The sequence below is a fragment of the Pleurodeles waltl genome, chromosome 12 (genome assembly GCF_031143425.1).
Source record: "Pleurodeles waltl isolate 20211129_DDA chromosome 12, aPleWal1.hap1.20221129, whole genome shotgun sequence".
In the NCBI taxonomy this organism is placed as follows: domain Eukaryota; kingdom Metazoa; phylum Chordata; class Amphibia; order Caudata; family Salamandridae; genus Pleurodeles; species Pleurodeles waltl.
Window position 1 is genome coordinate 536202639 of NC_090451.1, and position 16260 is coordinate 536218898.

At 50.6% G+C, this 16260-nt stretch overlaps 1 protein-coding gene across 2 annotated transcripts in view; it reads right to left on the reverse strand.

Annotated features, from left to right (window-relative positions):
• The window catches only part of PDPR (pyruvate dehydrogenase phosphatase regulatory subunit), a 685893-nt gene that overhangs the window by 444082 nt on the left and 225551 nt on the right, over positions 1-16260 (reverse strand). The window lies entirely within an intron of this gene.

The window sequence follows — 16260 nt, forward strand, 5'->3', positions numbered from 1 at the left end:
CAACTGGATGATCCTTTTGCTGAGTACCACCATGTAAGCATGAGCATGTCACTATATGGGTGCCAGGCAGATACAAATTCAGTACACCTTATAGTTTGTCTATGTTCGTGGTGTGCCTATGCAAAGCTAGGATGCATGTATTACGTGAAGACAGTACAAAAATCAGGAACGAGTGGAGTGCAAATGGGAAGAAAGTGACCCTCGTCGATAGTTGGTGTACTTGTCAACTTGGTCTATGTGAAAGGACAAACACCGTTTCACATCATCTCTAATGCTCTTCGCCCACTGGACACTCAAAGCTGAAAACCGAGCACCCTTTCCCCCTAGTAGACTACACTGCAGTCCCCCCTTGGCCTTAGTCATTTCTTACCCTCATCAAGTAAAGATGCACAAATGAAGATTATCAGCACCGTATTTGCGAACATCGTACTCATGATGGCGGCCAGTGAACCGTTGCCACCGCCTCCTGCTCCAGAACACCACCACCACCAGACCAGCATTTGTGCAGGGCCTTTAAAAACAGATGCAAATATTCGGCACAGCACCGCCATATTAAGACTATGGAATCCCTATTCGCTCAGTGACTGTGCCAGAAGTCAGATAACCAATGAGACGGGCAAATCCATTTCAGCACTCCATAGCCAAAGGAGTGTCAGCCTCCTGGAACTGTTTTCGGCTATAGCCCTCTGCCTCGTCTTGCTGGAGATTTTTGACTTCTATTTCAAAGAGTCCAAACTTAGAAATCTTTGCTACGGCTTTGACTCAAGACCATCCAATGACGACACTACCTTCTCGAACACCTCCTGCAGCCTTGCCCTGCTAAAATTTACCTTCTTGGAATGTTTTTCTCAGAAACTTTTCGAAGGTAAGTGCTGATCGGGCCTAATCCACTTCTTGTATCTCAAATGCGCTCCATCGCAGTCGGCCATATTTTCTGACTTTGGTGGGATCTCATGACACTATTAGATGTACAAATTACTTACCCTTGGTAAATAAATATCTGGTAGAGACATATTATAGTTGCAGATTCCTTACCTTAGACTTTCCCCCAGGCGTCAGACTTGATCCGGAGATTTTTCTTCAAGCAATACCCTTGCTCGTCGGTAGGTTCGTCAGTCAACTCCGTGGGCTTCGTTTGCGTCGTAGTTGCCATGATGACGTTGGGAGTAGTACATAGATGCCGACTATGCACAGTGACGCCAGTTTCTTTTAATGACTTTTAATGCCAAAGCGCAGCGCTGCTAAAAACACTGAGATTGGTGCACCAGAGCTAAGTAACTGAAGGGGGAATCCCTGTCCCTAGAAATCAGTTCACAAGCAGGGTGGATGGGTGCGTCGTTAAGGAATCTGCAACTAGAATATGTCTCTACCAGATATTTCGTTCCCAAAGGTAAGTAACTTGCACATCTGATAGAGACTTCTAGTTGCAGATTCCTTACCTTACTACAGATACCCAAGCAATGCCATCCTCGGTGGTGGGCTACAAACCAAGATCATACTAGGAAGTCCTGCAGGACCGAACAACCAAAGTAGCCATCCCAACGGACCTGACTGTCCAGGCAGTAGTGTTTAGCAAACGTGTGCATGGACGCCCACGTAGCTGCCTGGCAGATATCCAGGAAAAGGAACTCTGTGTGCTAATGCAGTGGAAGCAGCAGTTGCTCTGGTGGAATGAGCACGCAAGCCTTCAGGGGGTTGCTTCTTGGCCAAAGTGTAGCACATTTTGATGCAAAGAAGTACCCATCGAGAGATGGTACGTTTTTGCACTGCCTTCCCTTTTTTCGCACCCACATACCCGACAAAGACTTGACTGTCCACCCGGAAATCTTTAGTACGATTAAGATCGAACTCCAACGCTCTTTTTGCGCCCAGACAGTTGAGTCTCTCCTCCTCATGAGAAGGATGTGGGGGTGCGTAGAAAGTAGCCAGGGTGATGGACTGGCCTACATGAAAAGGCGTAACCACCTTTGGAAGGAAGGAAGCCTTAGTGCGCAACACCACTTTGTCAGGGTGCCCAGACAAGTACGGAGGTTTAGACGAAAGGACTTGAAGCTCACTCACCCTGCGAGAAGTGGTGATGGCAACAAGAAATACAGTTTTGAAGGTGAGGAGCTGTAAGGGACAACTGTGCATCGGCTCAAAGAGAGTACACATTAAATAAGTAAGGACAAGTCTGAGGTCCCAATGAGGCATGATAAATGGAGTGGGAAGAAATAAATGGGTGAGGCGTTTCAGGAATATACTCACAATAGGAGATTTAAAAAGTGAGGGCTGATCAGGTAACCTAAGGAAGGTCGAAATGGCACATAAATACTCTTTAAGGGTGCCCAAAGCAGAGCCCTGCTGGGCCAAAGAAAGAATGAACAAAAGAACTTCGGATAGAGAGGGAATAAACAAGTTTGTTGGTGCACCATGCCACAAATTTATTCCAATGACAGGCGTATACAGTTTTGGTGTAGGGACGCCTGGCTGCCCAGATAACATCGCAAACTTAGGGTGGAAGATCAAAAGTCGTCAACTGTCATCGCTCAATCTCCACGCATGAAGGCGGAGGCTGGACAGGTTTGGGTGAAGAACCGTCCCCTGTTGCTGCAACAGAAGATCCGCCCGAAGAGGCAGTCTGAGTGGAGGATCGATTGACATGCTCAATAGCTCTGGATACCAGACTCTCCATGCCCAGTCCAGAGCCACCAAGATGACTTGGGGCCCGGTCGTTCCATATCTTTTTGACAACTCTGGGAAGAAGTGGTATAGGCAGAAAGGCGGAAAGGACGCCGGACTCCCCCTTGAGATGAAAACAGTCTCCGAGCGAGTGCCGCCTTGGAAACTCCAACGTGCCATACAGCTGACTTTGCGTGTTCCCTATGGAGACAAACAGATCTAACTGAGGCTATCCCCACTGCTGAAAGAGACCTTGCACCCCCTCCAGTTGGAGACGCCTGTGCATCGACGTCCAAGTTTGCCCACTCTGGTGTTGAGAACCTGCCAAATGTTAATGCCATGATGTTCCAGCCATGTCCAGAGGCATAGTGCCTCCTGACAAAGGGTCCAGGACCCTACTCCGCCCTGTTTGTTGCAGGACCACATGGCGGTAGTATTGTCTGTGAACACCTGCACTATTTTCCCTTTGAGAGAGGGAAGAAATGCTTTCAACGCAAGCCTGATCGCCTCGAGCTCCGGAAGATTGATATGGAGCTCAGACTCCGCCAGGGCCCAGAGGCCTCTGATCTCTGCCTCTCCCATGTGGCCGCCCCAACCCAGAAGTGACGCATCTGTCAATATAGCCAGGCCTGGTTGGGGAAGGGAGAGGGATCAGCCGTGGATCCAATGCAGATTTGAAAGCCACGACTGCAGGTCTTTCGCAGTCCCCTCCGAGTTCTGGACCATGTCAGAGAGATTACCCTGATGCTGCGTCCACTGGAACTTCAAGTCCCACTGCAGAGCCCGCATATGCATCTGTCACTAGCAGGATGTAGAAGGCCATGAGGCCCAGCAGCCTCAGTCAGTCTCAACGAAACCCAAGTGTAGGAAAATGCCTCTCATGGCATGGTTACCTCCTAACTTTTTGCCTTTTGTTGATGCTAGTTATGATTGAAAGTGTGCTGGGATCCTGCTAACCAGGCACCAGCACCAGTGTTCTTTCCCTAAGCTGTACCTTTGCCTACATAATTGGCGCAGCCCTGGCACACAGATGACTCCCATGTAAATGGTACCCCTGGTACCAAGGGCTCTGTGGCCAGGGAAGGTCTCTAAGGGCTGCAGCATGTATAATGCCTCCCTGGGGACCCCTTACTCAGCACATGCACACTGCCTCACAGCTTGTGTGTGCTGGCGGGGAGAAAATGACTAAGTCAACATGGCACTCCCCTCAGAGTGCCATGCCCACAACCCACTGCCTTTGGCATAGGTAAATCACCCATTCAGCAGGCCTTACAGCCTTAAGACAGGGTGCACTATACCACAGGTGAGGGCATAGTTGCATTAGCACTATGCCCCTACAGTGTCTCAGCCAAATCTTAGACATTTTAAGTGCAGGGTAGCCATAAAGAGTATATGGTCTGGGAGTTTGTCAAACACGAACTCCACAGTTCTATAATGGCTACAATGAATTCTGGGAAGTTTGGTATCAAACTTCTAAGGCCAATAAATCCACACTGATGCTAGTGTGGGATTTATTGTAAAATGCACCCAGAGGGCATCTTAGAGATGCTCCCTGAATACATGTCCGACTCCTATTGCTAGGCTGAATGGTTTCTGCCAGCCTGCCACAACTAGCTGCGTTTCTGGCCATACGAAGAAGACTGCCTTTGTCATTCTGTGACCAGGAACAAAGCCTGTACTGGGTGGAGGTGCTTCTCACCTCCCCCTGCAGGAACTGTAATACCTGGCGGTGAGCATCAAAGGCTCATGCCTTTTGTTACAGCACCCCAGGACATCCCAGATAGTGGAGATGCCCGCCCCTCCGGCCACTGCCCCCACTTTTGGCGGCAAGGTAGGAGAGGATAATGAGAAAAACAAGGAGTCAGCCACCAGTCAGGATAGCCCCTAAGGTGCCCTGAGGTGAGGTGACCCCTGCCTTTAGAAATCCTCCATTTTGAGATTGGAGGATTCCCCCAATAGGAATAGGGATGTGCCCCCCTCCTCTCAGAGAGGAGGCACAAAGAGGGTGTAGCCACCCTCCAGGACGGTAACCATTGGCTACTGCCTCCCTGACCTAAAGACACCCCTAAATTTAGTATTTAGGGGCGACCCTGACCCCAGGAAATCAGATTCCTGCAACCTACACAAAGAAGGAGGACTGCTGACCTGAAAGCCCTGCAGAGACGACAGAGACACCAACTGACTTGGCCCCAGCCCTACCGGTCTGTCTCAGAACTCAAAGAACCTGCACAGCGACGCATCCAAAAGGGACCAGCAACCTCTGAGGACTCAGAGGACTGCCCTGAAACTGAAGGACCATGAAACTCCTGAGAACAGAGGCACTGTTCAAAAACAGCAACAACTTTGCATCTTTTTAGGAACTTCCAAAGAACTCTCTCTTTCCGCCGGAAGACTGAAACTTCTCATTCTGCACCCGACGCCCCCGGCTCGAGCTCCAGAGAACAAACACCTCAGGGAGGACTCCCAGGTGACTACGACAACGTGAGTACCCTGAGTCGACCCCCCCCGCACCCTCACAGCAACACCTGCAGAGAGGATCTAGAGGCTCCCCCTGACCACGACTGCCTGGTAATAAGGAACCCGATGCCTGGACCAACCACTGCACCCGCAGCCCCCAGGACTGAGAGGAACCACCCACCAGTGCAGGAGTGACCAGCAGTAACAAGTTCAGTCTCCTGGGCATAGGTAGCCTATGTTGGGGGTTCAAGTCAACCCCAAACACCCAGCAACACAGGGCCAGTCAGGTGCAGAGGTCAAAGTAGGGCCCAAATAGCATAGGCGCCTATGGAGAACCGGGGTGCTCCAGTTCCAGTCTGCTAGCAGGTAAGTACCTGCGTCCTCGGGGAGCAGACCAGGGGGGTTTTGTAGAGCACTGGGGAGGTCCCAAGCAGGCACACAAAATACACCCTCAGCGGCACAGGGGCGGCCGGGTGCAGTGTGTGAAATAGCTGTCAGGTTGTAGATAGCAATCAATGGAGAGACCCGGGGGTCACTCTGGCAATGCAGGCAGGGCACAGGGGGCTTCTTGGGCCAGCCCCCAACTGGGCAAGTATGAAGGCCGCCTGCTGGTCATCCCTGCACTGGTAGTTGGTTCCTCTCGGTCCTGCGGGCTGCGGGTGCAGTGCTTCTTCCAGGCGTCGGGTTCCTTTGTTACCGGGCAGTCGCGGTCAGGGGGAGCCTCATGATCCTCTCGGCAGGAGTCGCTGTTGGGGTGCAGGGAGGTTTTCTCAGGGTGTCCAAGTCGAGGGAGACGCCTGGGGGTCCTTTCTGCGGTGTTGGATCTTATGGACACGAGCCAGGGGCGTCGGCTGCAAAGTGCGGAGACTCATGCTTCTGGAGTAAGGCTGCAGTCTCTTTAAAGATAGTTTCTTTGTTACAGTTTTGGACAGAGCCTCTGTCCACTGGATTTTCTTGGTCCTTTTGGTGCAGGTCAGTCCTCCGAGTCCTCAGAGGTCGCTGTCCCGCTGGATGCGTCGTCGTGCGGGTTCTCAGAGTCTGGAGACAGGCCGGTAGGGCTCGGGCCAAGTCAGTTGTCGTCTCTATCGTCTCTGCAGGGCTTTCAGGTCAGCAGTCCTTCTTGCTTCAGGTTGCAGGAATCTGGTTTCCAGGGTTCAGGGTCACCCCTAAATACTCAATTTAGGGGGGTGTTTAGATCTGGGGGGCATTAGCCAATGGCTACTGTCATTGAGAGTGGCTACACCCTCTTTGTGCCCCCTCCTTGTGGGGAGGGGGGCAAATTCCTAATTCTATTAGGGGAATCCTCCAAAACAAGATGGAGGATTTCCTAAGGCAGAGGTCAGGACACCTTAGGGGTGACTCCTCCTTGTTTTTCTCATTATCTCCTACGGACTTTCCGCCAAAAGTGAGGGCTGTGTCCGGGGGGGCGGGCATCTCCACTAGCTGGAGTGCCCTGGGGCATTGTAACACAAAGCCTGAGGCTTTGAAGCTCACCACTAGGTGTTACAGTTCCTGCGGGTGGAGGTGTGAGGCACCTCCACCCAGTGCAGGCTTTGTGGCCCCAGAGAGCACAAAGGCTCTCACCCCAGGGGGTCAGAAACTCATCTCAGAGGCAGGCTGGCTCAGACCAGTCAGTCATGCACTGAAGGATTGGGTAAAATACAGGGGGCATCTCAAAGATGCCCTCTGTGTGCATTTTGTAATAAATCCAGCACTGGCATCAGTGTGGGTTTATTATTCTGAGACATTTTATACCAAACTTCCCAGTGTTCAGTGTAGCCATTATGGAATTGTGGAGTTTGTTTTGACAAACTCCCATACCATATATTTAATATGGCCACACTATACTTACAATGTCTAAGAATAGACTTAGACACTGTAGGAGCATATTGCTCATGCAGCTATGCCCTCACATGTGGTATAGTGCACCCTGCCTTAGGGCTGTAAGGCCTGCTAGAGGGGTGACTTACCTATGCCACAGGCAGTATTTTGTGTGCATGGCATCCTGAGGGGGATGCCATGTCGACTTTGCCTTTTTCTCCCCACCAACACACACAATCTGTAATGGCAGTGTGCATGTGTTAGGTGAGGGCCCCTTAGGGTGGCACAAGACATGCTGCAGCCCTTAGGGACCTTCTCTTGTCACAGGGCCCTTGGTACCACTTGTACCTTTTACAAGGGACTTCTCTGCGTGCCAGGGGTGTGCCAATTGTGGAAACAATGGTGCATTTTTATTGAAAGAACACTGGTGCTGGGGCCTGGTTAGCAGGGTCCCAGCACACTTTTTAGTCAAGACAGCATCAATATCAGGGAAAAAGTGGGGGGTAACTGCAACAGGGTGCCATTTTCCTACAGTTCTTTTGTGTGGTTGGCTTCTGTGTTGATGCGGGTGTGATGGCCTCTCTCTTGGCTTCTTTAATGCTCTGGTGGTAATTGTTGAGGACTGCCTTGTAGCTGGCTCGGTCAGCGGGGGTTCACTGAGGCGCGCCTTTGCCTTTGGAGTTGGTAGCAGTCCTGCTTGGAGGCAGGGCCGGCTTTATGACTGGCAGCGCCCTGTGCAAAAGTTTATTGTGGCACCCCCCACCCCATGACCTCCTCCTCGGTTTCACTCACTGCCACCCACCAAATGTGCCCCTCATCTCTCCAACGCTCCCCTTTCACATACATTTATGTGTTTTAAAGCACTTGTAAAGGCTGGCTTTACTAATCCACTCAGCCAGCCACATAAAATTTAGGGCATATTTAAGAGCCCCCTAGCGCCCTTCTAATGCCACTTTAGCGTCATTTATTTATTTTTAAACGCTAATTTGGCGTTAGAAGGCCAAAAACGCTGTGCCATATTTACAAAGTGGCGCAATGCATGCATTGTGCCACTTTGCATCCCTTTGCGCTACATTATGCCTGCGTAAGGCATAATGTATGCAAAGGTGGCGTTCCAATGTGGGGGGGGGGCAGATTTCTTTGCGTCATTTTTTTTCCGGCACTTTTAACACCTACTCAGAGCAGGGATTAAAAATGGCTTCCATTGGTTACAATGAGCCTCTGGGTGCTTTGCAGGATTAGCGTCAACATTTTTTATGCTAATCCTGCAAAGAGCCGGACTAGCATAAAAGAATTCTGACGCTAGTCCCCTAACTACCACCATGGTGCGACGTATTTTAAATATGACACACACATGGTGGCAGTAGGGGGGATGCAAAGGGACGCCAGAAAAGTGGCGCTGCACACTTTTTTCAAATATGCCCCAGAGGGCAGTGCTTAATATGTAAATAAAAAGGTGCCAGTGCCCAAAGCCCTCCTCTTAAACATGTGGTTGCTACAATTAAATGTGTGAACACGGAGTACAGAGGCAGTGTAATCCTTAAGCCATCTCAGGCCTGTTCAATCACTGTTGCAGACTTCTGCTTTTTCCCTATTTTGACGCTTTTTCGTTTTTCTCTTCCTCCGTCTTTCCCATATGTATCTTTTTCTCGCATTAAATGCTTGAAGCAAAAAAATAAGCACCCCGCTCAAAAATAAGTGCTGGTGCGCCGCACTGGAAACAACAAACTCAAATTAAGCACTGCCATAGGGGCATATTTAAGAGCCCCTAGTGCCATTCTAACGCCACATTAGTGTCATTTTTTACACTAATATGGCGTTAGAAGTCAAAAAACGCTGCACCATAATTACAAAGAGGTGCAATGCATGCATTGCGCCATTTTGTAACCCTTTGCGCTACATTATGCCTGCGCCAGGCATAATGTATGCAAAGGGGGCATCCCCCCGTTAGGGAGGCCAAAAAAAATGACACGTCATTTTTTTCCAGCACTTTTAACGCCTGTCTTCAATTGGTTACAATGGGCCTCTGGGTGCTTTGCAGGATTAGCGTCAAAATATTTGACGTTAATCCTGCAAAGCGCCCGACTAGCGTAAAAAATTCTGACGCTAGTCCCCTAACTACCGCCATGGTGCGTTGTATTTTAAATATGACACACACATGTTGGTGGTGGGGGGTGCTAAAGGTGCAGGTAAAGTGGTGCTGCACTGAGTGCAGCACCACTTTTCTTAAATATTCCCCATAGTTCTGTTTTTTGCAGCAGGCAAATTAACCCTCTATGATACTTTATGTTGAGTCAATGCTGCCACTAGGCAAAACTCCCATCTCTCTCTCACTCTCTCTCTAGCAGGAACATTTAAACACAAGAGTTATCTTGACATTTTAAATGTTTCTTCAATGCTAAACTCACAAGGAACTTTTCAGCAGGTGCTTTTAAATCTCAGGTTTCTAAAGTTATTGCTAAACACAGTGCCCCACTGAGGTCAGCGCACGGTGCGGTCGCACCGCTCGCACCGCCCAAAAGCTGGCCCTGTTTGGAGGCTCTGGGTGTACCAGCTGGCTTGTTTTCAGTGGATTTTGCTAGTTTCATTGGGGCAACTATCAGCACATTTCGTGATCCAGTCGGAGAAATTTGGACGGCTTGGTTGAGATCTGCTGAGGATTCAGGTAGTCTGGCACTGAGGGCCTGTGTCCACTGTGTCTTAGTTATCTTGCCCCAGCTGTGGTGGGAGGAGCCATGGTGCTCTGTGCTTTGGAGATGGTGAAGTGTACGACGGCGTGGTTGGCCCAGGTGAGCTCTGAGACGTGGCTGAATTTGATTTTGCTGCTGGAGGTAAAAAATGGCATCAAGAGTGTGAACAGGTTTGTGCATGGATTCGGTGACCAGTTGAGTGAGGCCAATGTTGTTCAGGTTTTTCAAGAGGGCAGTGGAGTTGGCGCTGTTGGGGTCTTCCAACGTGGAAGTTGAGGTCACAGAGCCAGAGGTAGTGGTAGGAGTCTATGGATAAGGGAGCGATGATGTTGGTGATGACGCTGAAGAAGGCCCAGGGGGTCAGTATACAAGGGTGCATCTAAATGTGGTCTTGGTGTCGGTTTGTAGTTGGAAACTGAGGTGTTCCATGAGTTGTGTATGATCATTGTTGGTGGCGGGTCAACAGATGGTTTCCTTGAAGAGAATAGTGCTGCCTCCACCATGTTTGTTGGTGCGGTCTCTGTGTATCATCTTATAGCCTGCGGGTGTTTCTCTGGTGATGTTGTGGTTTGAGGAGGGGTTGGGCCACGTTTCGGTGATTAAGGCGACGTCCACAGCGAGGGTGGTGAAGAGGTCCCATATTTCAGTGGCATGTTTGCAGAGGGAATCAGTCCTTGAGCAGGATGCAATGGAGGTGTGGCAGGTTGTTAGTGGTTCTCTGGGCAGAGGTCATCGGCGGTGATGGTGCAGGCTCCGATACAGGGCGTAGGTTCAGTGATGCAGTAGAAGCATCAGCAGGTAAAAGGTCCCTTGGTAGATTGCGGAAGGGCAGTGCAGCAATGGCTGTCACACTGACCTGGGTTTAGGGTCAGGAGCTTGTTGGCGGTGTAGTGCCGGGTGTTGGGAGGGCTGGGGTTCCTTGTGCTGGGCACAGTCCGGGCGCAGACGGGCTTGCCCCTGGTGCGCCTTCGGTGCAGCTGCACAGCAGCCTCCATAAAGAGTCCTGGGAGGTGGGAGAGGGCAGGAGCGGGACTGTTGGGCGAAATCAGCAGCAGAACCAGAATGAAAGGAAACAGCTTGGTACAGCTAATCTAAAATAGAACTGGCTGCATTTATTATTTTATTTAAGATCTGGTATTATGCACTCCTCAGAAGTGTCACCATTTTGCGCTGCTACTTTAGCAAGTGCCATACATAATTGCACGTTTTGTGGACCACAATTTCAACTAAAATAACCAACAAATCCAAAGCATTAAGTGCAAATGCATGGACATAAACGACAGGTTGCGTTTTCCGCTCATTTTAGACAAACAAATACACTGGAAAGAAAATATTCAGTCAATAATATAAGCATGTTTAAAAACATACTATAAAAGACCATAATGACTCATAAACTACATGTCCAAAATGGAAGGAAGAATCATTGTGCACCACAAAGCCACATTTGTTCCAGTAAATGAATTTGGGAAAAAGGAGCATTGCAAGGAAAGCAGCAGATCTGTGCAATACCATCACCTTAGGAATATTTGAGATATTTCCAAAAACATCACATCTTTTGGTAATACAACACTTCAAATACATCTTGATACAGCTAATCTAAAATACAATTGGCTGCACTGTACAAGTTACTTACATTTGGTAACAAATTATCTGAGAGAGACATATCCTAATTGCAGATTCCTTACCTTAGAATTTCACCCATGTGTCAGACCGGGATCTTGAGATTTTTCTTCAAGCAATACCCTTGCACGTCGGTAGGTGGCGTCGGTCGAAACCGCAAGCGTCGCTGGTGTCGTAGTCGCCGTGATGACGTCGGGAGTAGTATATAGATGCCGCCTTCGCCCAGTGACGTCAATTTCTTTTAACGACTTTCCATGCCAAAGCGAAGAGCTGCTAAGAACACTGAGATTGGTGCGCCAGAGATAAGGATCTGAAAGGAGAATCCCTGTCCCTAGAAATCAGTTTGTAAGCGGGGAGGATGGGTGGGCGTTAAGGAATCTGCAACTAGAATATGTCTCTACCAGATATTTGTTACCAAAGGTAAGTAACTTGTACATCTGATAGAGACTTCTAGTTGCAGATTCCTTACCTTAGAATAGACACCTAAGCAATGCCATCCTCGGTGGTGGGCTGCGAACCAAGATCATACTAGGAAGTCCTGCAGGACGGAACGACCAAAGTAGCCGTCCTGACAGACCTGACTGTCCAGGCAGTACTGTTTAGCAAACGTGTGCAGGGATGCCCACGTTGCTGCCTGGCAGATATCCAGGACAGAAACTCCGTGTGCTAACACAGTGGAAGCAGCAGTTGCTCGGGTGGAATGAGTACGCAAGCCCTCAGGGGGTTGCTTCTTGGCCAACGCATAGCACATTTTGATGCAAAGAACCACCCATCGAGAGAGGGTACGATTTGCACCGCCTTCCTTTTTTTTTGCACCCACATACCCGACAAAGAGTTGATCTCCAACGGAAATCTTTGGTACGATTAAGATAGAATGCCAACGTTCTTTTTGGGTCCAGACCGTGGAGTCTCTCCTCCTCATGGGAAGGATGTGGGGGGGTGTAGAAAGTAGGCAGGGTGATAGACTGGCCTACATGAAAAGACATAACCACCTTTAGAAGGAAAGAAGCCTTAGTGCGCAACACGACTTGGTCAGGGTGCACAGACAAGTATGGAGGTTTAGATGAAAGGGCTTGAAGCTCACTCACCCTACAAGCAGAGATGATAGCAACAAGAAAGACAGTTTTGAAGGTGAGGACCCGCAATGAACAATTGTGCATCGGCTCAAAGGGAGTACACATCAAATAAGTAAGGACAAGATTGAGGTCCCACTGAGGCATGATAAATGTAGTGGGAGGAAATAAATGGGTGAGGCCTTTTAGAAATCTACTCACAATAGGAGATTATAAAAAGTGAGTGCTGATCAGATAACCTAAAGAAGGCAGACATGGCAGATAAATACCCTTTTAAGGGTGCCCAAAGCAGAGCCCTGCTGGGCCAAAGAAAGAATGAACAGAAGAACCTCAGATAGAGAGGCAGAGAGGGGATCAACAGATTTGTTGGTACACCCTGCCACAAATTTATTCCAACGACAGGCGTATACAGTTTTGGTTGAGGGACACCTGGCTGCCAAGATAACATCACAGACTTCGGGTGGCAGATCAAAAGTCATCAACCTTCACCGCTCAACCTCCATGCATGAAGGCAGAGGTTGGACAGGTTTGGGTGAAGAATCGTCCCCTGTTGCTGCGACAGATGATCCGCCCGAAGAGGCAGAACTCTGGGCAGAAGTGGAGATGAAAAGCGTCTCCGAGCGAGTGCCGCCTTGGAAACTCCAATGAGCAAAACAGCTGACATTGCGCGTTCTCTGCGGAGGCGAACAGATCTGACCAAGGCTCTCCCCACTGCTGAAAGAGACCTTGCGCCACCTCTGGGTGGAGTCGCCACTCGTGATCGGCTGTGCATCGACGGCTGAGTTTGTCCGCTCTGACATTGAAGGAACCCGCCAGATGTTGAACCATCAGGGTAATGTCCTGATGTTCCAGCCATGTCCAGAGGCGTAGAGCCTCCTGAAAGAGTGTCCAGGACCCTACTCCGCCCTGTTTGTTGCAGGACCACATGAGGTAGTATTATCAGTGAACACCTGCACTACTTTCCCTTTGAGAGAGGGAAGAAATGCTGACAACGCAAGCCTGATCGCCCAGAGCTATAGAAGTCTGATATGAAGCCCAGACTCCGCTGGAGACCAATGGCCTCTGATCACCGCCTCTCCCATATGGCCGCCCCAACCCAGAAGTGACGCATCGGTCACTATAGCGAGATCTAGTTGGGGAAGGGAGAGGGATTTGCTATGCATTCAATGCGGATTTGAAAGCCACCACTGCAGGTCTTTTGCAGTCCCCTCTGAGATCTGGACCATATCGGAGAGACGCCCCTGATGCTGTGCCCACTGGAACTTCAGGCACCACTGCAGAGGCCACATATGCCACCTACCAATTGTTACTAGCAGGATGCAGGAGGCCTTGAGGCCCAGCAGCCTCAGAGTCAGTCTCACCGAAACCCAAGGCGGGGGCCGAAAGATCAGAATCATAGCCAGAATGTCTTGCCAGAACAGCTCCGATGGAATGTAGTGTCTGAGAGGGAGTCAGGTGTGACTTCGGCACATTTACAAGGTAGGGGAAGACTGACACCCCTAACCTGCACAGATGAGCTGCAACCACCACCATCACTTTTGTGAACACCCGAGGGCTGCTGGTAATGCCGAACGGGAGCATCGTAAACTGAAAGTGCTTGAGACCTACCACAAATCGTAGGTAAAGTCTGGGCAGGCAGGATGGGAGTGTGGAAATAGCATCCTGCAAGTCCAACGCTACCATTCAGTCTTCTGGTTCCAATGCAGACAGAACCTGAGCCAGGATGAGCATTTTGAATTTCTCCTTCTAGAGGAAGTATTTCAGGTCCCGATGGTCTAGGATAGGACGTAAGCACTTGTCCTTTTTCGGCAACAGAAAGTAGCGAGAGCTTTTCTATAGCTCCCTTGGCCAAGAGAGCTGTGACTTCCTGGCAGAGAAGTGCCAAATGATCCTCTGGAAGGTGACTGAAGGATGGAGGCATGGCTGGTGGAGCAGATTCGAAAGGGAGGGAGTAGCCCTTTCAAACTATCTGCAAAATCCACCTGTCCGTAGTGATGGTTTCTCAGTGAGGCAGGTGATGGCGAATCCTGCCGCCAACTGGATGGGAATAAGGGGACGGACTGGAGGCTCCAGTGGGGGCAGAGGTGGACTGGGCAGATCTCTGGGTCCTTGTCCCACGCGGGATTCCACATCCCCAGCCACGCAGAAGCTGGACTGCATGGGTAGCACAGTGGCTGAATGGAGGGCATGACAGGGAGCCCCTTGGCCATGAAAAGGGCGAAAAGCGGACTGTGGGGGGGCAAGGGGCAGAGGAAAGGCCAAGGGACCGAGCCGTAGCCCGGGAATCCTTGAATCTTTCCGAGCCCGCTTTGTCTCCAAAGAGATGGGAGCCATCAAAGGGCATGTCCATGAGTGACTGTTGGACATCCCCAGAAAGCCCACAAGTACGCAGCCAGGCATGGCATCGTAAGGCCACTCTAGTACCAACCGACTTGCCCAGAAAGTCGGTCGTGTCCAGCCAACTGATGGTGAACTTTGCCACATCTCTCCCATCGTTCACAGCTTGGGAGACGATAGCACGGGCCTCCTCCGGTATCTGCGGCAGGACTTGGCAACCATATCCCACAAACAGTGGGTATAGCAGTCCAAAAGGCATGCAGTGTTTACAGACCACAGCGCAAGACTGGAGGAAGAAATCAACTTCTTACCAAATTGTTACAGTCTTTTTGATTCCCTGTTCGGGGGTGCGGAAGGGAATGCACCTGAAGAAGAGGAAGACTGGATGACAAGACTCTCAGGCGTGGGGTGTTGGGACAGGAATTTAGGCTCGTTCGGAGTGGGCCAATGGCAACGTTTGATAGTCCTATTCACAGGAGCCCCTATGTTGGGTTTGGACCAGGTACCCAACAGGACATCGGTAAGGGCTTCATTGAATGGCAAAATGGGTTCTGAAGTAGAAGCCCCAGGCTGAAGCACCTCTGTCCGGAGATTAGACCTGATCTCAACCGTAGGAAGCTCAAGGCCAAGGACCTCAGCTGCCCTACTGACCACCATACCATAAGTCGCTCCCTCCGCCGTAGCCACGGCAGGAGGCTACAGCATGCCAGCATCAGGAGAAGTATCCAGACCACCGGTGTCACCCAATTCCTGAGCCCAGCCCATTAAAGGGTCATCCTGGTATTCATAAGGGTCCAGGGACCCCTCCAATCCCTCCCCAAATTTGTACCCATAGGAAAAAGGGTCAGAATCCGACCTGGGGTGAATAGGACCCATCTAAGACAAAGGCGGTGTCTGCCGATGCCGCTCCGGCTCATCTGGGATAAGGATTGGATCGACGTCAATAGAGAGCACTACCGATGTCGGGAGCGCCAACAATCGACCCGGTGCCGGGGAAGGTCTCAAAGGTGCGACCGGCGCTGGTGCGGATCCGCAAGCAGATCCGGAGGCGACCTCGTGGCCGGAGCCAAATCCACCGGCGCGGAACCCAAAGGACCCTCTACCGAACCCCTCGGGCCCAAAGGTGCCGTATCGGGTCGGTCTGCCCAAAAATGAGCCGCTTAGCCTCATAAAATTCTTAATGTTGGGCAGGGGTCGCTCTGGGAAACTCGGGGAAGTGCGGAGCAGACCCAGACGCAGGCTTCGCAGACTGAGGCCTTGACTGTCGACGCTCTTCCCTCGCTGCGTCAGCCGAGTGACGGGGCTAAGTCGGAGAGCGATGGGATCTCTTCGACTTCTTCTTCTTTTTCTTACCTTGACCCAAGGACTTTAAAGAAGACGAGTGGTGATGACTATGCGAACGGTCTTGAGACCTTCCTCTCGAACGAGACTGGGACTTACACGGAGTCGAGTGTCGGGCTGCCATTAGCTTTAGGGACCGCTCCCTCAAAGCCTTTGGGTGCATGGCCCGGCACTCGGAGCACGACTTCGGGTCGTGGTCACGCTCGAAACACAACAGACAAACCCGATGAGGATCCGTCACTGACATTATGCGGCGACAG